The 25,851-nt window shown below is 41.8% G+C and overlaps 1 long non-coding RNA gene across 2 annotated transcripts; it reads right to left on the bottom strand.

Annotated features, from left to right (window-relative positions):
- Positions 1-9,227: 9,227 nt before the first annotated feature.
- On the bottom strand, positions 9,228-15,710 carry LOC136485497 (uncharacterized). 2 transcript variants are annotated; one of them, XR_010766462.1, is made up of 5 exons: positions 15,613-15,710; positions 14,380-14,494; positions 9,732-9,816; positions 9,560-9,652; positions 9,228-9,478 (listed from the first exon to the last, which is right to left on the bottom strand). It is a non-coding gene; the product is annotated as an uncharacterized lncRNA (long non-coding RNA). The 2 variants fall into 2 exon arrangements; XR_010766463.1 differs by lacking the exons at positions 14,380-14,494; positions 15,613-15,710 and adding an exon at positions 10,121-10,240.
- Positions 15,711-25,851: the final 10,141 nt, after the last annotated feature.

Genomic DNA, 25,851 nt, shown 5'->3' with positions numbered 1-25,851 from the left:
TCCGGCGAGGCCCCCCCCTCCTCTCCCTCTCTTCCCCAGATCCGGCAGCCTCCCCCTCCTCTCCCTCTCTTCACCGGCGCGGACCGGCGGTGGCACGGAGCGGCGCGGGGGGCGCGACCCCTCTCCACTCCAGCGCGACGCGGGGGGCACGGCCCCTCTCCGCTCCGGCGTGCTCCAGCAGCAGGTAGCAGCGAGCGGCCGTCCCCTCCCTCACCCTGGAGCACCTCCACCACCGCCCTCGGGCTGGTTTCAGTGGAGGGCGGCCGGATCCATGGTGGGACCGCCCTCCGGCAGCGGATCCCGGGCCGGCGAGGCCGGATCCGGCAGCAGGGAGTCCTGATCTGGTGGCGGGGAGGCGGATCCGGCGGGCGAGGCGGCGCTCCTCCTCCGATGAGCGAGGCGGCGCAGGCGGGTTGCGGCGACGCTCCTTCTTCACCTCTTCGTCAGCTCCAGCGCTGGGGGCCGGATCCGGTGGCGGGGAGGCCGGATCTGGCGGCGGTGGCGTGGTGGTGGTGGCTCGTGGTGGCGGCCGTGAAGCCCGGGAGCGGAGGCGTCTGGGCGTGAAGCTGGGCCGCGGCGCAGGGGAAGGGCGCCGCCAAGGAGACCGACGACGGCTGGCGGAGACCGGCCGGTGGTGGCTTTTTTTATTTTTTTTTTGGCCGGTGGTGGCTTTTTTTTTTTTGGCCGGTGGTGGATTTTTTTTTGAAAAAGGTTTGCCGAGTGCATTTTGGGCACTTAGCAAAGTCTTTGCTGAGTGTCCGACAAAAAACACTCGGCAAACTAGTGTTTGCCGTTAAAGAGGTTGCCAAGTGTCGTTTGCCGAGGGTAACACTCGGCAAACCCTTTGTCGAGTGTTTTTGAGGTTTCACCGAGTGCCCCTGGCACTCGGCAAATATCCTGTATCTGGTAGTGATTGTTTAGTTTAAATATATAAAGAGCATGGCTATGAACGATAAAAGCAATAGGAACATAAATAAATAAGTTCTAGATAGCTCTAAATAGATCATAAACAAATAATAACATCTTAGATAACAACATGTAATAATTTCATATTTTTTTATTTAACATAAGTTAGTTCTGAATGTTTAGAGATTAAACCAGATTTAGAAAACCATATTCAAAACTAGCAAGGGTACCAAATTTGTTAGGTCTTGATACTTGGAGGACGTTTGATATCCGGTTTCGTAGATCAAGGTTAAAAATTGGACTGCCACGGAAGTGGGAGGGTTGAATAAATAGACGATATTCTTTCTTATATAAGATTCATACACACTGGGCTACGCTTAGTTTTCCTTTCTACAACGTCCGAACACAAAGAGAAAAAGTAAGTTTTACATACAAAGAGATAAAGGTCTTAGTCTCAAGAATGCGGAGTCTCTGCACTCGTATGTAGAGATGTGAGCTGAGGCGGCGGTCGTGCAGCTTGTTTGACGGTTGAAGTCCCGAGCCGACAAGCAGGCCGGTCCCACGCACGTGCGTGTTTGTGTGTCTTTGCGGCCTGTGATGAGAGGGGAAGGATAGATATATGGTGGTTGGATCAAGTGGATGGACTGTCGTGAGCAAACAAGACTGGTTTTGTCCAACCTTGTTCAACCAGATGATCTACTATTTCCCATATATTGCATAAGTTTGGTCTGACTTGGTCATTCTTGAGTCTCAATTCAGTTACTACTGCTTGCTGCCTGCATGGCTGCATACCATACGGTAAGAATTATATATTTACTGGTGAGGTAGAATAGAATCACGCTCGATATTCAAGTCCTACTGGTGAGGTAGAATTGTCCCTCCAGAGATAAAAAAGAAGTTATTTGTTTCTGTAGAAATATTGACTCTTAACAACGGCTAACTACTTCCATTAGAAGTAAAAAAAAAGTAGACTGAATGAGATTTTGTCAAAGCTGATCGAATCTAAGCAAGCAATTCCGATCCATCGTCTCCCGTGTTGTCCAAGTCTACTACACCAAAGATGCAACTGCTAAAGACTGCCACCACAGGTAACTGCCAGTGTGAATGAATCGAATTAAACTACTAGTATTTTATATGACAAATTTTTGTTCCGCCTAGCTGGTGATGTTGATCCAACCCATCAGCATGTATATACATACATGACTTGTGTTAAATGTATAAAGTATATATCTCAATCATAGTAGATGTGTTCATTGATAATACTGCATAAATAAACGCAGTAGCAGCAGCCCTTGCACGGAACTTAAATGAGTAGTGTTACTTTAGGATTTTCAGACGATAATAAATAACTACACAAACTTATCTCATCCCAATCTGATTGGTCACACCTGATGAACTTCATCAGATGAAGCCACAGAATTTACCGACCATTGGTTAATATTATGGAGTTCAAATCTAATTGATGTTTAATTATCTCCTTTTTAGACTCACTTGAGCATAAATAAATTTTAACGTGCACGTGCAAAACTAAAAAAATGGTTTAAGAGGTGCATGTGCTGCGCTGCACCTGACCTATTCGAGTCAGCCATGCATACACATAAAACACAAGAGATCAAATTTTGCAGTGTCCTTTCCAACCATTGTTCTTCGTTCAAAAAGCTGTCCATTTTCTGATTACAGATAGCAAGCTAAATGATTTGATTGATCAAATTCATTCATCAAATGGACTCACATAAATGGACTCAAAAAGCTGTTCGTTTGGCTGTGGCTTGTCGTAAACGATCGTAAATTTCCAGCCGGAACAGTATTTTTCTCTCACATAAACCAGCCAGCAGTACTTCTTCACGAACCAGCAACGATACGAACCAGTCAAATTGTTAGAAGCAGCCAACCAGGGGGCTGCTAGCAAAGCCGACTTTACATGACAACGCATTCACACCGTGTAAAACTCTAGCTAATTCACCAGGCATGCTTGAATGCAATGAACCATCATACTCCTAGATAACAAGCATGCATGTGTTCCACACATTTCTTATCGCCTTTTTAATCCACGCATCCCTATCTCTCGTAATTATGTCGTTGTGGCATTAAGTAATCTATGCCTTAGCTTTTTACGGATGAATACGAAAGCATGTGTACTTTTATGAGGTCGTTTTCTTGTTATTCCCCTCTCTTACAGTGATTGGTCGTGAATCGCTCTCAGCGATGGACAATCTCTTCCACTGCTTTTGTACATGCACCCATTGGACCATCCGCGTTGTTTCTCATGCTTACATCACATCCCACGCACGCTTGCATGTTTTTTGGCATTTATGAGTCTAATCTCCACCTGCTGAGTCAAGGAACCGTTTAACAATCACCACTTGGAGCTAATGTGTTCAAGTATCTTTCTAAATTAACACCATGTTCGCTTGTTGGTTTCAGCCAGGCTTATTCAACCAGCCCAGAAACCAACCAACGAACACGCCCTAAGAGTATTCTTACATTATTTTAGTGGATCAATAGTCAAGTAACTTTGTTTTCTTTTGCTTTACATACATCATGGACAATATCATCGGTTAGGGAAAAAAGGAACATGTTTAGCTAATAAATACATAGAGCTCCCAAATATTGCTTGTATTCTAACCAGTGTATATATATATATATATATATATATATATATATATATATATATATATATATATATATATATATATATATATATATATATATATATATATATATATATATATATATCATGGACGCACTCGGCGAACAGATTCTTTACCGAGTGTCAAAGAAAAAACACTCGGCAAAAAAAAAACACTCAGCAAAGATTGGGTTTGCCGAGTGTCAAAAGAAAAACACTCGGCAAACATAAAGTTTGCCGAGTGTAAAAAACATTCGGCAAAGAAATAAAATATTTTTTTTGGAAAAGAAGGAGAAGAAAAAAAAACTTTGCTGAGTGCTCAGATCTAGAACACCCGGCAAAGAAATAAAAAAAATTTCTTCAAAAGAATGAGAAAAAAAATGAAAAAAAAACTTTGCCGAGTGTCTAGATGGGACACTCAGCAAACAAAAATAAAATATCTTCTTTAACCCACCCACCCTCCCTCCGCACCCACCCCCAGCGCCCAGCACCCCACCCTCCCTCCGCACCCGCCCCCAGCGCCCAGCGGCTCACCTTCTTCCTTGGGCCGCACGCACCCTCCCCGCCGGCGCCTCTCCCCCTCCTCTCCCTCTCTTCCCTGGCGGCGACCGCCCCCTCCTCTCCCTCTCTTCCCCAGATCCGACGAGGCCGCCCCCTCCTCTCCCTCTCTTACCCGGATCCGACAGCCTCCCCCTCCTCTCCCTCTCTTCACCGGCACGGAGCGGCGGCGGCACGGAGCGGCGCGGGGGCGCGGCCCCTCTCCACTCCAGCGCGACGCGGGGGGCACGACCCCTCTCCACTCCGGTGTGCTCCAGCAGCAGGCAGCGGCGGGCAGCCGTCCCCTCCCTCACCCCGGAGCACCTCCACCACCGCCCCCGGGCTGGTTTCGGTGGAGGGCGGCTGGATCCGGTGGAGGGCGGCCGGATCCATGGTTGTACCGCCCTCCGGCAGTGGATCCTGGGCCGGCGAGGCCGGATTTGGCAGCGGGGGAGTCCTGATCTGGTGGTGGGGAGGCGGATCTGGCGGGCGAGGCGGCGCTCCGCCTCCGACGAGCGAGGCGGCGCAGGCGGGCTGCGGCGACGCTCCTCCTTCACCTCTTCGTCAGCTCCAGCGCTGGGGGCCGGATCCGGTGGCGGGGAGGCCGGATCCGGCGGAGGTGGCGTGGTGGTGGTGGCTCGTGGCGGCGGCCGTGAAGCCGGGGAGCGGAGGCGTCTCGGCGTGAAGCTGGGCCGTGGCGCAGGGGAAGGGCGCCGCCGAGGAGACCGACGGCGGCCGGCGGAGACCGGCCGGTGGTGGCTTTTTTTATTTTTTTTGGCCGGTGGTGGCTTTTTTATTTTTTTTGGCCGGTGGTGGTTTTTTTTTTCGAAAAAATGTTTGTCGAGTGTATTTTGGGTACTCGGCAAAGTCTTTGCTGAGTGTCCGACAAAAAACACTCGGCAAACTAGTGTTTGCCGTTAAAGGGGTTGCCGAGTGTCGTTTGCCGTGTGTAACACTCGGCAAACCCTTTGCCGAGTGTTTTTGGGGCTTCACCGAGTGCCCCTGGCACTCGGCAAATATCCTGTATCCAGTAGTGATTGTTTAGTTTAAATATATAAAGAGCATGGCTATGAACGATAAAAGCAATAGGAACAGAAATAAATAAGTTCTAGATAGCTCTAAATAGATCATAAACAAATAATAACATCTTAGATAACAACATGTAATAATTTCATATTTTTTTATTTAACATAAGTTAGTTCTGAATGTTTAGAGATTAAACCAGATTTAGAAAACCATATTCAAAACTAGCAAGGGTACCAAATTTGTTAGGTCTTGATACTTGGAGGACGTTTGATATCCGGTTTCGTAGATCAAGGTTAAAAATTGGACTGCCACGGAAGTGGGAGGGTTGAATAAATAGACGATATTAAGGGCGTTCGGCTGGTAGCCTTTGGGCTGATTTTGGATGGTTTTGGATGATTGAATAGTATTCTATGAGAGAGAATAAGCTGAAACAAGCTAAAACAAGCGGGAATAAGCCGGAATATGACCAGCCGAACGCCCTAATTCTTTCTTATATAAGATTCATACACATTGGGCTACGCTTAGTTTTCCTTTCTACAACGTCCGAACACAAAGAGAAAAAGTAAGTTTTACATACAAAGAGATAAAAGGTCTTAGTCTCAAGAATGCGGAGTCTCTGCACTCGTATGTAGAGATGTGAGCTGAGGCGGCGGTCGTGCAGCTTGTTTGACGGTTGAAGTCCCGAGCCGACAAGCAGGCCGGTCCCACGCACGTGCGTGTTTGTGTGTCTTTGCGGCCTGTGATGAGAGGGGAAGGATAGATATATGGTGGTTGGATCAAGTGGATGGACTGTCGTGAGCAAACAAGACTGGTTTTGTCCAACCTTGTTCAACCAGATGATCTACTATTTCCCATATATTGCATAAGTTTGGTCTGACTTGGTCATTCTTGAGTCTCAATTCAGTTACTACTGCTTAGTGCCTGCATGGCTGCATACCATACGGTAAGAATTATATATTTACTGGTGAGGTAGAATAGAATCACGCTCGATATTCAAGTCCTACTGGTGAGGTAGAATTGTCCCTCCAGAGATAAAAAAAGAAGTTATTTGTTTCTGTAGAAATATTGACTCTTAACAACGGCTAACTACTTCCATTAGAAGTAAAAAAAAAAGTAGACTGAATGAGATTTTGTCAAAGCTGATCGAATCTAAGCAAGCAATTCCGATCCATCGTCTCCCGTGTTGTCCAAGTCTACTACACCAAAGATGCAACTGCTAAAGACTGCCACCACAGGTAACTGCCAGTGTGAATGAATCGAATTAAACTACTAGTATTTTATATGACAAATTTTTGTTCCGCCTAGCTGGTGATGTTGATCCAACCCATCAGCATGTATATACATACATGACTTGTGTTAAATGTATAAAGTATATATCTCAATCATAGTAGATGTGTTCATTGATAATACTGCATAAATAAACGCAGTAGCAGCAGCCCTTGCACGGAACTTAAATGAGTAGTGTTACTTTAGGATTTTCAGACGATAATAAATAACTACACAAACTTATCTCATCCCAATCTGATTGGTCACACCTGATGAACTTCATCAGATGAAGCCACAGAATTTACCGACCATTGGTTAATATTATGGAGTTCAAATCTAATTGATGTTTAATTATCTCCTTTTTAGACTCACTTGAGCATAAATAAATTTTAACGTGCACGTGCAAAACTAAAAAAATGGTTTAAGAGGTGCATGTGCTGAGCTGCAGCTGACCTATTCGAGTCAGCCATGCATACACATAAAACACAAGAGACCAAATTTTGCAGTGTCCTTTCCAACCGTTGTTCTTCGTTCAAAAAGCTGTCCATTTTCTGATTACAGATAGCAAGCTAAATGATTTGATTGATCAAATTCATTCATCAAATGGACTCAATTGTTAGAAGCAGCCAACCAGGGGGCTGCTATAGCAAGCCGACTTTACATGACAACGCATTCACACCGTGTAAAACTCTAGCTAATTCACCAGGCATGCTTGAATGCAATGAACCATCATACTCCTAGATAACAAGCATGCATGTGTTCCACACATTTCTTATCGCCTTTTTAATCCACGCATCCCTATCTCTCGTAATTATGTCGTTGTGGCATTAAGTAATCTATGCCTTAATTAGCTTTTTACGGATGAATACGAAAGCATGTGTACTTTTATGAGGTCGTTTTCTTGTTATTCCCCTCTCTTACAGTGATTGGTCGTGAATCGCTCTCAGCGATGGACAATCTCTTCCACTGCTTTTGTACATGCACCCATTGGACCATCCGCGTTGTTTCTCATGCTTACATCACATCCCACGCACGCTTGCATGTTTTTTGGCATTTATGAGTCTAATCTCCACCTGCTGAGTCAAGGAACCGTTTAACAATCACCACTTGGAGCTAATGTGTTCAAGTATCTTTCTAAATTAACATCATGTTCGCTTGTTGGTTTCAGCCAGGCTTATTCAACCAGCCCAGAAACCAACCAGCGAACACGCCCTAAGAGTATTCTTACATTATTTTAGTGGATCAATAGTCAAGTAACTTTGTTTTCTTTTGCTTTACATACATCATGGACAATATCACCGGTTAGGGAAAAAAGGAACATGTTTAGCTATATAAATACCATTATTCTTATAGATATTGTATTCTTTTGTTGTAGGGCCTGTTTGGATTCTCCTCTCTAAACTTTAGAGCTAAAGCTCCAAACGGTTGGTCTAAAGTTAGCTCTAAATTTTAGTCCACCTCACATTAAAGCTTTATACCTTAAAAGTGAGCTAAAGTGCTCTAAAGTTTTTAGAGCTCTAAACTTTAGAGGAAATCCAAACATGCCCTAAATTAAGGTTATCTCTTATCACAGATCTAAATAACTAGGACTATCCAGGTCATCAAATTTTGAGTAGACGGAAGCCTTCATGAAGAAACTATGCTTAATGAGATCAAAGATGGACAACGAGGCTAAGCGTTTACTACTAACAATAATAGTTCATACTGATTGTTCAAAGCTCGCAATCTTTTACCAGCCAAAAACTTATGCAACACTTCATTGATCCTTGTGACCACATAGCTTTCTTTGGTCATGAGCTCGACAACACCTTTTGGCAGTTAACAAATCTTTTCTGGAAGCAGAATCAATTCCAAAGCAACAAGCTAAAGCTCCATCCTTGACGCATGCCAGGTCAGACTGACAAGCTAACCGAGATTAAGTAAATTCTGGTATATATACTGCCGGCCGTTGCAAGTGCGCTGTCATGCATGTTTTCTTGAACGGAATTACGGACCTAAAACCATATAGAAGTCTTTGTTAACATGTCTTGTTAAGTTTTCAACATCGGTAAAATACTTTGAGTCCAAAATTTGGTTTTTAATTCTGCATGCATGTTAACGAAGTTGAATTACTGCGTTGCTTGCACCTGATGCTTAGGTGCGCAATTATCAAAGTTTTAAAGAATAAATGAAAGATTATTGCAGATAAATGATCATTGGTAATTTATAGTTCGAGTAAGATTAATATGTGAGATTTTTTTTCTCTCGAAATGTTTTTTTTTGAAGAAACTTCTCTCGAAATGTTAAAAAAAAAAGTTGAAGACGTATGTACTTAGATATGCATAGCTAGGATGTATGCCCTGTTTGTTTAGTGCTCGTATGAATTTTCCACTGTTACTTTCTTTTCTGGTACACTACTACATGAATAGTTTCTAGAGGCGGCTGGTGAGGCTTTATAGAGGCGGCTCGGTCAGCCGTCCCTACCATACCGTCTCTACAAATCATGTATTTATAGGGGTGGTTCCCAGACCGCCCTTACAAATCGATTTGCAGAGGTGGCTGGTGTTATCAGCCGCCCCTACATAAGGTAATGTAGGGGTGGCTGGTAACACCAGCCGCCTCTACCTGTTTGTAGGGGCGGTTCAGTCTAGAACTGCCCTTACAGTAAATTTTTTTATTAAAAAAATTTAAATTTACAATTCAAATTCGACCGGAACACAACATATATATATATATAATTCAAATCTGGCATGAAGATATATAATTCAAATCTGACCACAAGCACAAGAGCATTATATAAACTACCATTACAAGTCAAATTCACAATAATATATACAATACATCATTAAATTGACATAATTCACAAGTCTAATTCGTTCAACAAGTCCAAACCGTCCCAAAAGATAAGACCAATGTCAAATTCTATACACATTGTTATCAACGGCCTAGAGCTAGCCTTTCAGTCTTACAAAGGTGTTAGTACTGAGAATTTCTACCTAAGTCAGAATCTCGGTCACGGTAGGTGCCTTTGATGTGTACAATCTGGTCCAATATGAAGTTGTAAAGGTCGTCGATGAGCTTTAAGAGTTTGTCATCCTTGTATGAGTCTCTTTGCATTTCTTTCTCTTATTTCCACTACAAGAGAATAAGTTTTGGTTTAGTATTTCATATCATGTGCGAAGTTTTTATACTACGGGTGAAGAGGTTCAAACTTACCCTCAAGGGGTGACTCTTGTAGGCACCGGTGTTACTCATCATAGAACATACATATTATCCACAATGTACACTCCCAGGCTTCTGCTTGGGGCACTGTGTGTTTTGCATATGGAAATGTTAAGTAATGCTTTTGGCAACCATGCAATGGATTATTAAAGTAAGTTACACTTACCGCACATAGTATTTTTATAGCCAGCCTTTCCTTCCTTACAAGATCATGCCTTTCGTGATGTTTATTGACGTAGAACATGAATGCCCTGTTCGAATTATTTTAGCAAATACAACTTGTTAGTATCCAAAAGTGAACGTTACAAGTATGTATACAAACATATAAGCTAATGAGGATTGTCGATATGTATACGTCTTGAGAATCGATATAAAGTCTTTGTATGTCACCGAGTCCCTATCTATTGAATCAAAGACCCATGACATGCTCCTCCCAACATCGACGCCTATATAAATCTAGTGGTTACTACATGAATTTAATCATAGAACTAGATAAGCTCTTTTGCATCGAATAAAATATATCGAACAAAGCTTTAAGTATAGAGTTGAACTTACTTGAAGTTGTGTGGTAGCCATATAGTAGAGCGATGTTGGAGATTTTTAAAAGATATGGCAATATATGCTGAAACCTTAAGGGACTCTTGCCTTAGTTTCTTCGCACAGATATTCTCTTTCTCCCGAAGGATCTTTCCAGCAGCTAGCTCTTTGGCATCCAGTTTTCACTGTCTAGGGTAATTAAAATTTATTTGTGCTATAGCTTGAGGGTCTATATACCCGGCTTTCACACTTGGCATTTGTTTTACAATTTGCACTTGCATTCTATATATCACGGCGTGGGTTAGTTACAACAAAATCCAAAGATTACATTCATATCATATCAGGAGGGCAAGGACTTACAGGCACCACGAGCGAATTAGATTCATTTCCATTGCTCCGAGGTGAAAGCATGTGTCTGTATGTCATTGAAGTCAAAGATAATTTTCTCGACTGGGCTTCCAAATGTGCTCGTGGGGAAGCATGCTTGTACGAGGTCTATGCTCGTTAGGAGAACACGCAAATACCAATCATAGAACCTTCTCATTTCAAGTGGTAGGCGCTGGATGTCCCGGTTTGGTAGGAAGGGCTTGCCTCTTTCATATGTTTTCAGGTAATCCTTTGACCATTTGATGGCATCAGCATTTGGAAACTTCTTTGCTGTTTTGTGGACTTTGCTAGTGACGGCCTCCCTAGAAGTCCGTGTTGGGACTTTTTTAACTTGGTTCTCAGGCTTGAACTGGTCATGGGCATACCACTTGTGCACTGACGAGACGTCTTTCATCGGAACATAAATTGGCCTTATGGTGATTGGATGCTTCTTTTGAAGTTTCCATTCAAGCACGTCCTCATCTTCTTGTGCATCACCTTTTTTAGGAGGCACTCGTTGTTTATGTGTCGGCTGCGTTTGTTGAGAAGACTATGGCATCTCATCAAGTCATCATGCACTTGCTCGGTACGAGCTGGAGAAGATTGTGGCTTATTAGGCACATGCTCGCTAGGAGGCGGGGAAGAATGTGGTATCTCAGGAATGTGGTGGTCACGATACGGTGAAAATATCTCTCTGTCCTCAACAACTTGCTCCAAATTTGAGAGAGGGGGTGGCGGCGAAGAAGCAGTCAATATAATGTTCCATTTGTGCCAAAGGATGAACTGCCCCATTATGTCTCTGAGTAACACCTGTCCCTCAGGAGTTGTATAGTCTATCCTCCACTGCATGAACTTGGACTTCACGTTATGCACCTCGACCCTAGTGTAGTCTGGCGGTATCTTATTATTGTGGTGTAAGCCACCGGGAGGATGTGCCACACCCATTGTCACCTCCATCACAATGTTCTGTCGGCCGCTGAGAAACACCAAGGTGCAACTAGTTGGTTTCCGTATGCGATCGACGAGGTTGTGGCTGCAGTGGAACCTTGGCTGCTAGGAACTTTCGAAGGACTGCCAACTAATGCTAGTTCTCCCGGTGGCGCCATTAATGTCCATGGCTCCATAGACAGTCCTTGCTCCTCTAACGCCTTCGCAACTAGAGCCTTCACTTGGAGCTCAAGATTAGCCTCTCAGTCTCTGCCATGTTTCTTGTACATGTGCCTGTCCTCTTCGAATATGTGCTTCCAGGTCATCCTTTTCCCTAGCCCCCTGGTGCGTCCTGTGTGCTCGTTGTTTCTCAAGCCAAGGCTAAGCTCGTCCCTCTCTCTAGTAGGATTGAATGAACCCTTCTCTTTGTCTTCAGCATATTTCAGTATCCTTGATACTACCTCTTAGATCTCCGACTTATCAAACTTAAGATTACCGCCGGATGATTATGTACTCCTCGCATATATCCAATTCCTTGAGCGTACCTTCAAATTCTTCACATCGATATTCCTAGAAGCTGCGGTATTTTCGTCCATCTTCCTAAACTGCTCTTCCTTAGCATAGTAGCCACTGGGGCCTAGATGATGGTGGTGTTTGTTCCTCTTTGCCAGCTCGGTGTTACGGGCACTGAGCTCCAATGCCTCTGGTGAAGTCTTCTGAGCCACGAGCTTCTTCTATTGACTAGGAGTTATGTTGCCGAACTCATTGAAGGGAATTATCCCCTTTTGGATATACTTCTTGTTGAGCTTTGACCTCTAACGTCGGAATGACTCTCCCATGATCTTGAAAGCATTTTTTTTTACCAGTTCTTGCTTACCCTCCGGAAATTTAAAATTGAGCTTCAACTGCTTATTCCATAGTTCATCCTTTTTCTTCTCTGGTAGCTCTTTCTAGTCAGAGATTGCTGGGTTCAATTTATCTCTTACTATGACCCGAATCATATTACAGAATCGCCCTCTGAATTCCTTCGGCTCAAGGATCTCCCCTGCTGGCCCGACCTCTGTTATCACATAGCATGCCTTATCTGGATATTAGTTTGTTTTTCTATCTCCTTGTTTTCTCTTTGGCTTGGTAGTCGTGTTCGTGGTTGTGTCTTGAGGTTGTGGAGCAGAGGCCTCGATATCCGTCTCTGTGGCTGTTGCCTTTGCTCTCCTTTCCTCTACTCTGTCTTGTCTGGCGAGATGTCGCGGACGTCGATATCGTTTTTTCCAAGTTTTCAGGAGGGACCTGTATATACGATATGTCAAACTATTAGCAGAGGTAACACAGCTAAACCTTTATCAATATTTACAAGCTAAGGCTTTATCCCTACCTCCTCGTTCGTGTCAAAATCATTGTCCAAATCTTCCTTCAGTTGGCCTTCTTCTGGCTTCACGTGGGAAAGGATCCTCGGGATTTACATATCCCTCTTCTGAGTCCTCATCAGCAGCCTCTTCTGCTCTCCCTTTCTGCTCCCTCTTCCTCCTCGTCACACTGCTCCTGAGTAAAGCATCACTTATAGATCCTTTTCTAACTCGTTATTGAACTGCTCCTGAGTAAGCTGGTCATCTAGTGCTTGCTTCTTATAGGTTGGCTACTCATCATGCTCGGGGCATCGGACTGCACTGTCTGGTGTTCGCGACATTATTTCACGCTTTGTTCTAATAGATGCAAGAAAGTGTGCTTCAGGTACGCGAGAAGGTATAAGAAATAAAAAAGATTTATAAACCAAAGTAGTACTATCAAACAACAATATATCAAAAAAACGAGTAGTAGTAGTAGTAGAGGCCTCAAAAACATGTCAATCATCATTTGATCAAGAACTTGGAGCATCATAACAGAGAAGAGAGGAGAAGGTAATGTAGGGGCGGCTAGTAATGATGTCAAGTTTCTCACAAGTTCTTGATCATCAGCTCATATTCCATATAATATATGGACTTGGATAATTTCATCATCGGCAAAACAAAGGAGATGAGAGATTTGACAAAAAAAAAAGCAACAGATGCTTAGCAAACATAGAGCAGCAACTGATGGCAAAAATAGCAAAAAAACAACAGCATTGCCCTGCAAATTTTAGTAAATTGATAGATAAAAAATCTGGGTAGAACTTAATCAAAATGGACAATGTACAACTATCTCAAGAACGATACAAGAGGAACAGGATAAATAAATGGCTCTAGTCTATTCAGTTAATGCCAAAAGTATCAGACATATGTATTTCCATTTACTTGTGTCTGGTTGATCTCAAAGCCAAAGATGCTATTCTTATTGTCATTGGCTCCCTTCCATGGTCTGTAGCTCCGACTACACCATGGGTTACTATAATCCTACATAACACACATTGGGGGAAAATATAAACTCTACAACCATATTTCAGGTCTGTACCTCACTAAATTTCACCAGTCGAAAAAGGATTGAGTTCACCATATTTCAGGTCTGTACCTAGAAGCTTCGCTATTTCATTGGGGAAAAATATAATCTCTACAACCATATTTCAGGTCTGTACCTCACTAAATTTCACCAGGCAAACAAGGATTGAGTTCACCATATTTCAGGTCTGTACCTGAAAGCTTCGCTATTTCATTGGGGAAAAATATAATCTCTACAACCATGTTTCAGGTCTGTACCTCACTAAATTTAGCAAGCATATGAGAAGACACGGCAAAGTGAAACTGACCCCTATTGTACAGATTGTTGGTATATCAGTTTAGGACAAATTCTAGCAACTGTGATATGCAGCATAAGTGGAATGGATTCAGGAAGTTAAAATATCAGTGATCTCCCTATGACATCTTTGTTCCAGTAATGATATAGGCGACTATCATGCCCTCTATTTCAGAAAGTATATCTACTTTTATCTTAGACATAAATGCCTGCTTAGTGTTTACCTGGTTGCTTGCTGCAATGGTAAGAACCCTAAAAGGCTAGACAAAGTGCCTGTTTACCTGGTTGCTTGCTGCAATGGTGAGGGGCTCGATCGGTGGAGGGAGTTGCTACGAGGACGACTTGGATTACAGGTTTGTCTGCCTTGGCAATCAGCGACTCACTGAGACTGAGCGACTGGATCAATGTTTAAAGAGATGATTTTTGTTAAAAAAACATCAATATACAGAAGAGGATTGCTGAGGCATATAAGGGTGAACTATATTTGTTTTAACTTTTTGAGAAAGCATATAAGCCGAATATAGTGCCCAGTAAAAACGATTGTTACTGAGATATTCAAAATCAAGTGTTTAAGCAAGGAAACAAAGGTAACCTTTTCAGTGGAACGTGCATTCCAAAAATTGGTAAAGTTATTCTACGTGTGTGTGCCACTGGGAAATCAATCACAAACTGGGCGGGAAAAGGTGAAATAAATTGAAGTAATACACACAGTTGTATTGGTTTAGTAATCATTTGTTGAGTCCTTGCTGGTGTGCTGAGTCCTTATAGGTTTGTTACCAACTTGTATTGGTCCATCACAAAGCCATTAACAGGACTCGCTTCCTCGTTTGACTAACTTCAGAATAATCAAAGGGAATCACAGTATACAAAAAAAAAAAAACAAAGGAAAGCACGAAATGCAGTTCAGCACTGGCTTGCTACCACTACTTTTTAAAAAATGACTCTTTGCTCCATCACAACATGAAACACAAGATAGGGGATTCTAGTATTCGGAAGTTCATATATGCATCTACAACAATTGCTATCCAAATCTTAAGCTTAATAGTAAGACGAATATTCAGTTTCTACCCTTACTCTGCTATCCAAATCTTGCTAGGGGATTGTAATATTCAGTCACCAGGAGAACAGACGGAAGCAACCTAGATTGTCATGAGAATTGAAATAAAAATATGTACGAAATCACAGTTTAGGAAAGTCCTCTACTTAGGATTTAGACCAAATCATGGTGTTACAATGGGGCTCACACAGGATAGATCAAACGAAAGTTCAGACAGGACAGAAATTTAGATTTTTCATCATTGATTCAGAAGTTCAGACATTTATACAGTAAACAGATTAATAGCAACCATATCACAGCAGTCAGAGATTTGAAGGCCTAACAAAGTGAAACCGCAGTTAGAGCTTGCTTCCTTACGAGACCACGCGGCCGTTTGGAGAGATCAAGATGGATATGGTGACGATTAAAATCTAGATGGGCGAAGAAGGGAAGAGATCGTTCTCGAGGTGGTTCAAACCTTGATTCCGAGTTGCTCGTTGTCCTAGTGGCCGTGAACGCCCGCGTGTAGCATGAACGGCGTCAGGCATTGATGTAGACGCAGGACGCAGGAGCAGCGTTGGTGCAGGATGCAGGAGCGGCGCCGTCAGACTGGATCGAGGAGAGGAGCGTCGCACCGGAGGAGAACGGGGGAGGAGAGGAACGTCGCGCCGCCTCCGTCATTGGAGGAGCGCGGATGCCAGAGCGGACGAGAGGCGGTGGCGGCAGAAGTCGATATCGGAGAGCGCGCGCAGGCTGGCGAGTTCAGTGGTCGAGCTCTGAGAGGGAGCGCCGGTGGCGGGGACGCCAGCTAGAGCACGTGGCCGAGCCGGCGAAGCTCAAACCCTAGCCCCCGCAGAAGTCGTCAGAGCATGCACGCGGACCATGAGCTCTTGTTTATATAGGGAAGGTTTTTTTAAGGGCGGCTTAAAACACCAGCCATCCCCTACAAATTGATTTATAGGGGTTTCTGAGTAAGCCGTTCCTATAAATATTTTTTAATTTATTTTAATTAATGATTTTATAATTTATATATAAAGAACACAATGTAAATTTAATTTTATTACTTGTTCTATATATTTATTTTTCTTTATATATAACAGTATATATTTGTTTTTATTATTATATATATATATATAAATGTATCTATATATATATATCTTTTTTATATAGAAAATATATAGTTCTATATTTTGTTTTTTACAAAAAAGAATATTTTAAAATTTTAAAATTTAAAATTTAAAACAACTAAAACAATTTCATCTCCACTAAATGGTCTCAAATGAAAATTTTATAAACATCAAAGTTGTAGAACTCATCAAGATGTACAACTTATATTTTAGGTCATCTTTTCATTTGATAAAATTTGAACAGTTCAAATTTTGAATTTCAATAAATATCAACTTTAAATAAGATTTTGAATCCTTAAATGATTTCAAATAAGAAAGTCATCAACATAACATTACTACAGCTTTTATTTTGGTCATCTTTTCATTTGACAAAATTTAATAGTTTAAATTTTGAATTTCAATAAATAGTAACTTTAAACAAGATTTTGAAACCTTAAATGATTTCAGCTTCAAAAGTCATGAACATAAAAGTTGTTAAACTCGTTACTATCTACTAACTTTTATTTTGATCACTTCTTCATTTTACAAAGTATTAGTAAACATTGTTCATAAATTCACATATCACTCATAGTTTCATGAACTATATGAAGAGACATGTTTGAACAATGTTTACTGTTATCTTGTCAGATGAAGAAATAACCAAAATAAAAGTTGTAGATCTTGATGAGTTATACATCTTTGGTATTTATCACTTTTCAGCTGAAATCATTTGGTGTTTTAAAATCTTGTTAGAACTTATCATTTTTTTAAATTTAAAAATTTGAATTGCTCAAACTTTGTCAAACGAAAAGAATGACCAAATCAACACAGTAACTTAATAGGGACATGAATTTTAGAAAATTTTAGGAAAAAAATCATCATATTTGGAGTTAGTATGAGGGAGAAAGACTAGTTACAAATTTTATCCAGAGATTAAAAAGAAAAATCACAACTGTTCATGATGATCAACTGATGAACAAGTGTGATTTCTTTTTTAATATGTGGCTGAAACTTGTAACAGTTTTTCTCCCTCATACTAACTCCAAATATGATGGTTTTTTTCCTAAATTTTTCTAAAATCATGCTGTATCATTTTAGTCTAGTTATTTATCTTTGTCACTAATTTTGGATAATTCAAAATTTAAATTTCAGAAAATAACAACTTTAAATCTGATTTTTAACTACTAAATGATTTCAGCTGTAAATGTGATGAATATAAAAGTTGTATAACTTATCAAGATCTTCAATTTTTATTTTGGTTATTTCTTTATTTCATAAAATTTTAAGTGCTTGTTTTAAGTGTTTTAATAGTAGTATGGACATGTTGCAGTAGTAATAAGTGCCTATTTCAAGTGTCTATGTGTTACAACTGTTTTCGTAGTAATAGAGTGGATGTTGCAATAGGTTCATCTGGATGTTACAAAGGGTAGTCTCACACACATGCATCAATGTAGTATCACACACATACATAAATATATAGTCTTACACATATACATAAATATATAGTCACACACATGCATAAATGAAGTCTTACAAACACACACACTTGCACAAACACTCCATATTCAACAACTAGCTAGCCCGCTATAACAACTTTTTTTACACCTTTTCATTCCCATGGCAATATGTCTTTGGGCAGGTTCTTTTCCACAACACTGATCTTCTTAGGAAAGTCTGTGAATAACGGCATCTCATCGTAGTTATTGTAAGCTTTAACATTGTCCACGCCATCAACTCTGATAATATGCTGTTTTTCGGAGGCAACCACGTGCTTTGTCTTTTTCTTCGAGGGGAGGTCACTTTGTGGGTCAGGCATATAGAAAACTTATATGACACGTGAAGCGAGCACCCAAGGGTCATCTTGGTAGCCTAGATTCTCGTGGTCCAGGACACTCAATCCGATCTCATTCAGTTGGTGTTATTTGATCTAGTGGCATCGAAACAGGGCCTTCATTATATCCCTTCCATAGTCAAGTTCCCATATCTCTTCAATGATGCCAAAGTATTGGATCTTTCGCCCCACTCCATCGAGAGCTTCTATTCAAATGCCGCTGTTTTGGTTCACATATTTACTATCCTTTGCGTGGGTATAGTACGTATACCCATTGATGTCATAAGCTTTCTAAGATGTCACTTGTCTCGATGGCCCCTCCGCCATCCTACTAATGGTAATAGAGTCTATGGTTTCTCCAGGCAGCATGTTTTGGTCCTTTAACCATGTAGTTAGTCATTGCTTGTGTTGTTTTATGACCCAATCATCTGAACGACTATTTCTCTCCACCATAATGATAGCCAAGTGTTCATCAATGTATGGTTGCATCAGTTGTGTACTCTGCAAGACACTGTAATGCGCCCGACTCACTTCTTTATAATCATGGTCGATGAATACTTTTCTACCACTGGTGCCCTTCCCAGCCAGCCTACCCTTGTGACAAGAATCGGGTTTACCAATCCCTTTCTATACTTTTAGGTACTCTTGACAGCACTCGAGACTTCTTTAGTACTGTAACCCTCTATCATGAAGCCCTCTAGGTATGCCCGATTATGCACGTATCGGCTTAGAACCAACATGAACCTGCTCGTAGGACCACATTTCATGCAAGTAGGCAAGGGCTCAATGCCTGTATCTGATGAACCATGTGAATCATGAGATGTGACATTATATCAAAAAAAGGAGGTAAACACATCTCTAGTTGGTTTTATGTCTCCATCACAAATTCATGTAGGTCACTCAGCTCTTTCTTACCAATCATTTTCTGTGAGATCTTTGAAAAAGAAGTAGCACATGCGGGTGATGGCAATTTTCAAGAACTCTGGCTTTATAGCCCTGATTGCAATAGGTAGAAACACTGTCAGGATCACATGACAATCGTGAGCCTTGCAGTGTGTTATTGATAAGTCCTTCATCGACACTAGCTTCTTCACATTCGCTGAAAACCCAGTCGAGACTTTGACCTCCCTTAGGAAAGTGCATATAGCTCTCTTCTCTTCTGGTGTTAGATTGAAGCACGCCGCGAGCATAGTGTATTTTTCATTAGCCTCGGGTACCAGGTGAAGCTATGGTATTACATTTAGCTGCACCATGTCTTTTCATGATTTCAGACCATCCTTTGACTTGCCTGTGTCCATCAAGGTAGCAATGAGACTCTCAAAGACATTCTTCTACACGTGCATAGCATCAATGGCATGGGGGACCTCCAAGTCTGGTTAATAAGGCAGATACTGAAAGAAGATCGATTGTTTCTTGAAAGGTACACCTTCGACAGGAGGTGTGCTTCTATCTCTATTTGCCCCATCTGGATTCTTCTTTCCATAGACGACACGTATGTTTTTCACCATTCTGTACACATGTTCTCCATTATGACGCCTCTCCGGAGGGGGTTCAATCTCCGGAGTGTTGTCATAAAATCTAAAGAATAATTTGATACGGTATTTGTGGCTTGTCTTTAAGAAGCGTCGGTTCCTTAGGTAAACTATCTTCTTGGATGCATGCAGGAACACCCATGTAGTACCATCCAAGCAAACTAAGCATCCCATCTTCCCTTTGATCTATCTAGACAAAGTAAACAACGTAGGGTAATCATTGGTAGTAACAAATATTATTGCTCTACATATGAAGTCCTCCTTTCATAACGCATTGTACATCGGCTCCCCATGCCTCTATAGCATCTCCATTTCTTGCATCAAAGGCTCGAGGAACACGTCTATATCAATGCCTGGTTATTTAGGGCCAGAAATAAGAATAGTGAGGAGAATGTACTTTCTGTTCTAACACAACCACGTTGGGATGTTGTACATGGTCAAGATCACTGGCCAAGTGCTGTGGTCACTCATCCTCTTATTGAAGGGATTCATTCCATCGATGCTCAAGCCAAACAGTACATTTCTTGGGTCATCGCTGAATTCTTTGTGCTTCTCATCGATCCTTTGCCACTGACTACAATCAGCTAGGTGTGCAATCTTATCATCATCCATCTTGCGCTCATCATCCCACCATGTCATGAGTGCGGCTTCTTTAGAGTTTAGGAAGATACGTCTCAAGCGGTCGGTCACTGGCAGGTACCACATTACTAAGGCAAGAATTCTTCTCTGCTTTGCATCATTGCCTAATGGAGTGTCCTCTAGTGGCTGAGATTCTTGTACCACCTTTTTCATACCCTTCTTATTCCTCTTTTTCCCTGTGGAGGCTTCGTCCCCACCGTAAAAGGTCATTGTCCTTGTACCGGCTAGCCCCACACCGGGGATATTTATCCAGTGACTTTAATGTTTCGCCATGAAAAACGATATAGTTGGGGCATGCATGGATTTTTTAACCCCCATTGTCAATGGACTTATGACCTTCTTCGCTTGGTATGTGTTGGCGGGAACTGAGTTTGGTTGTGGTAGCACCCATGATAGGAGACACAATAGATCATTGAAACTATAGTCTGACCAGCCGTACTTATCCTTCAAGATGAGTAGCTCAAGCACAACACGTAGTAATATCCAATGTGTCGCACAACCCTTTTCAACACTAGACACAGTCTCCTTCGATGCTTTTGTCACCCTTTCCAAATTTTCTAAACCTTTCGGGCTCTTTAGTAAAATCTCTGGTCCAAGGACCCGAATTATTTCTTCCAAATCATCAAAATCGTCTTCATCACCAACACGTGCTCCCCCATCATTATTGGCACCACCTTCGTCGTTTCCATCCCAACCACTCGCATCACCACCTTGTTCATTGCCAAACTCAGGATCCATTTGTACATCAAGCTCCTCTGAGTATTGGGACATGTATTCTAGGGTTTCGGCGTCATCTTCTTCTTCATCATCATCATTATCAACAACCATTGTTTCACCATGATGAATCCACACTATGTAGTCCTCAACAAATCCTCGCACAATCAAATGTTCTCTGATGATACTCACATCTATCCATGCCATAAGGTTCTTGCAATCTTTGCAGGGACAAATAATTATATCCTTATTCTCTGTCAACGACGTTGCATGCTTCTCTACGGCTTCCAACAACAATTTCAATCAGCCAAGAACAAACAACTTCGAGCTAAGATCAACTCCCCCTATCATCAAGTTAACCAAATCGACTACGAGAATGCAACAATAGCTAAAACCAACTTTCCTCAGCGAAGCCAACTTAATTAGTGAAGTCAATTTAATGAAAGAACATTTGACAGAGGGGGTTTCAACCAAAGAGGAGGAAGAGGCGGGATTGTTTATGGAAAAGGGGCTAGACACACATCCAAAATGTGCCCAAAAATAAAGAAGAGCATCGAAGAAGTCCAAGAAGAAAGTAGAACAATTCTGCAACCAAAGGTTATCAACCATGTCATTCAAGAACAACCAAATACTCATAAAAAATATTACCTAATTCATTACAACCATTCTCAAGTAATGCTTCCTAGGCCACCATCTTCTTACAATAATTATGAACCAATTGCAATGTACCATCCAATGCAAAACCAATGGAGACAAGCTCATCCTCAGCAATCTAATGTTAAATCAACTCAGCCAGAGGCTTTGGTTGCAAATAACAATCATCAAAACAACCAATCCAAGCAAGAAAATAATTCTCTAGTGGAGCCAATAGTCAATGCCAACACAATCATATGAAGCAGAGGCAGAATATTGATAATAACAGGAGGCAACAACATGCCCTATTTTTATCTCTTCTAGTTGGAGTAGGAACAAGGGATTAACAGAGAGGGGGATATCCAGAGAATTGGTAAAAGAGTTATGGGTGACCTAGGCCTTTTTATTCATGCACTTTTAGACTTTTAAAATTAAGGGTTTGCCAAAGTTTACTCAAATTTGAAATATGTGCAAATTTTATTCTCATATTTGGTATATATGAAAATGCTCTAAATGTCAAAATAGGGGCAAAATTCTAGAGTACTAATAAAACTTGGGTCCGCGTATTGACATCCACACATAGATTTAACTATTCTCTTTTAACATGTCTAATATTACTGGATTGGGTCCACTCACTACTATGAAATGAAGCTTTAGGCAAAAACAATTTCAAAGCCGCTGCCACAAGGCCTTGACGGTATATCATCACCCTTGCTCGATAGTTTGTGGTGGCACTACAGCCATACGATTAGTTTGAGGCAAGTTAAGAGTGCTTGACTGATTAAATCATCTCGCCACTACTTGTACTTATCCTTCAAGCTAAGTGGAATGTTGTGCTTGCCAGGTTGAGCAAGAAAGCCCTAAGGCTGCCAATTAAGTTGGCAAACCATGCATCCATCTCCTCTATCATTGGTGATAGCTCCATGCTGACCAATATCTTGCAAATGTTCTTGAGCGTCACCTTTCTTGCTATTAACGGTGGTCATGATTGTTCCATTGTGCGTCCAGGGCCTTAGCGCCATCATAACATGCGGCTGAATGGCATGCTAATTGCTCTACAACGTGCTAGGCTAGTTGACCACTAAGGATCATGTGCCAATGATCATATCTTTAGTTTTGGTGATTGGAATGACAACACAAGACTAGGACTAACATGTGCGCTGAAGATGTGTTACACATGTTAGAACTTAGAGTGATCTAGTGTAACAAGTGAAGATGTGCCAATGATCATAACTTTTAGTTTTGGTGATCTAGTGTAGACTCTATAGTGCATCCATGTGAGGTTTAGGGATTGAAAGCTTTGAGTGATTGAGCCGCTGCACCCTTGTGTCTTGGGGATCCAAAGTGCTTGAGGTCTTTGTTACCTTCTGGTCAAGGAGTGGTTGCCTTCAAGGTGATGACCCTCCATTCTTCATGTGGAGTGGCATCATATCAGTGTGCAGGGGATGAGGAGACCCCCTCCTTGAGAAGTTGCAAAGTGGATATGACATCTAGTAGAGTAGAATAACCGAGTGGTAGTGGTTAGACTATGTGACTCACACACTACCGTATGGTGGTAGAGGCCTTGTGTGGAGAATCCAACACCGTGATTGAGAGAGACTAGGTTACCAAGAGCGTACCTCGGTGGAGCTCCAATATGGACTAGGGGTACCCAAAGCACTAGAGTGATCCAATAGCCGAGAAGGGGCCTAGAAGTGCCTACCACTACACTACACTACACTTGACTCTACACATTTATAGAGCTTACCTCTGTTCGGTGTCTGGCCCAATTCATAACTGGAAAGATTGTCTAGTCCCTCACTAACCGGGGCTAAAGGTCCTGAAATCCCAAAATACTAAACTAGGAATAAGGCTTGCTATTATTAGAAATGTCCGAAAAATATCGTATTCGTGAAGTAGAAACATAAATGTACTCCCATTAATGTGGAATAGGCAGAACTGAATTAGTCAATCCAAGTTGACATTGTTAATTTATCCAGAACTTCTCTCTTTTCCTTGGTGAAGAATCTGTTTTGCTCAAACCAAAGGTAAGGAGCGCTTACTTTATCCTTTGTTTCTTTTATGATGTCTTTCTTGAGGATTCATCCAATGAAATCCCCACTTCCCTTTGTCACACCCAATTTTAAGGATAAAATTAAATGCGCAAAACTCGTGTGTGCCTAGGAATCAATCACACACACAAGCTGACAAATTACATAAAGTATCATCACTGTATCTCATACATCAGAATCATAATATAACTTAGTCTTATACATCACAGCGGGAAATAAAAGGTAACTCTCTCAAGGGGTTTCATCACAAGGAAGGTTAACTGGTTGACCACAAGCCTAAAAATCCTCTGGGAATTCCTCATATCCGTTGTCATCTGTTACCCATCCGGGATTTTTATCCAAATAAAGAAAATAAACAAGCGTAAGTTCGTTCCGTACTTAACAAGTTAACATGGGGTTATGAAGCTTAAAAAGGTTGACTCTGGTTTACTGCAGTTAGCATTTTTAGTAAGTCAAGCTTTTATTCTCAGGTATTATCAAATTATGCTTAAGCTCCCTTTTAATCCCATATGAACAGATATCAGGGTCAAGTGTATCATATAACATCATAGAACATCTTAAATGATCATCAACAAGTAGCCAGTTATTCTATGAGTTTTCCGGGCCGCTCATAACCGTGAGCACGGCTATTATAACAGTTTGTTACCCTCTGCAGAGGTGGTGCACATTCACCACGAGTCGTGATTCCCATATGCCCGGGTTAATTACTCCCATGTCACTGCCAAGGTGAGCGGGCAGGGTACACTATGAAGCTATTTCATAGGTTTCTCTAACAAGTTATGGCCGCTAGGTTTCCTTGGCAGGCAGATGTTGGAACCCCCCTTTCCTATGGCACATATCCATCGCGGCTATACACATAGAAACAGAGGTAGCCCTATACCCAACGTGGCAAGCACCATTTGCGCCAAAAAGGTAACCTCTAACTAGCTAGAAAAGATCCTATTACTGAGCTAAAGTCAGAGCCATATGACTCTCCCAGTTGCACTATCAGTCCCAGCTTTTGCCGATAGATAAGTCCTTATGGAGGGTCAGGAGCAACATGATCAAAGGTCATTTGCACCTTCGCCCTATGGAACAGTTGTTATAAATCATGTTAAACTCTTAGTTCCATAGAATCATTCATCATCATGTAGATCAAGTTCAGTTAGAGCACTAGCAATCTACCCATATGCAATTACCCCATAGGAGTCAAGGGAACAAGTCATCAAATGTCTAGAATGTCCTTAGGGTTATCAAAATTAGACACATGCACATGAGTAATTGATTAAAGTAAAATAGGACATCAAGGTAGGCCCATGCTATACTTGCCTTGGTTCACAAACTCTTGCTGGTCCTGCTAGTCGTCGAAGAATTCTTGGTCTCCAACGTTCTCCTCACCGTCTGAACACGACCAACATGGCAACATACAACATTCCCAAAAGCATTCATGCAAAGCAAACATTCCTATCATTAGAATAGTACACCAATAGTATAGAAAACAAGATAAAATGTTTGTGAAAATAATCTACGTCTCGCTACGATCACGTCAACGCGAAGTTCACGAAAAACGGAGCTAAAATGCGAAAGTTATGATTTAAACAGGATTTCCTATAGCAATATATTTAATTAAATCTAACCATGAAATTAAAAAGTTCCAAACTTGACTAACAGTGATTCTAACATGTAGATTATGATATTATGAAGCTAACGCGATTTGAACGGATCAATTCGGAGCTAAAACGATAATTTTATAAGCAAAACAGTTCAAATGGCATTTCTGTAAATATTGAAAACGTATTTTAGACTAAAGCAGTGAACTTTACGCTTTCAAAACGAGAATGCGTATTTGGGGATTTACGCTATGGATTGCGGGTTCAAATAGATGAAAACCGAGGGGCTCTTTAGAAAAATAACCCGCGAAGGGGTATCAGCCACAGAGAGCCGTCGGATTTGAAATGAACGGCTCGGATTAGATCAGAGGAGGGAGAGAGGAGATGACGGCCGGAACAGTAGCTTCCACGGCGGGGCGCCATTGCCGACGACGAGGAGCTCACCGGCGCGTGGGAAACTCAGCCCACCCGAGGCCACAGGGATGATGCGGGGAAGATGGCGAGTCCACCCCGGGACAAAACACGGCCGAGGGATGGTTCGCGCGGCGCCCGCCATGATCGGCAGCGAGGAGGAGCTCGCCGGTGCACTTGTCTAAGGCCCTAGAGGCCACGGTTCGACCAA

Source organism: Miscanthus floridulus, chromosome 10 (genome assembly GCF_019320115.1).
Source record: "Miscanthus floridulus cultivar M001 chromosome 10, ASM1932011v1, whole genome shotgun sequence".
NCBI lineage: Eukaryota > Viridiplantae > Streptophyta > Magnoliopsida > Poales > Poaceae > Miscanthus > Miscanthus floridulus.
The sequence above is the reverse complement of the archived record's forward strand: the minus strand, read 5'-3'. Positions and strand labels throughout refer to the sequence as shown.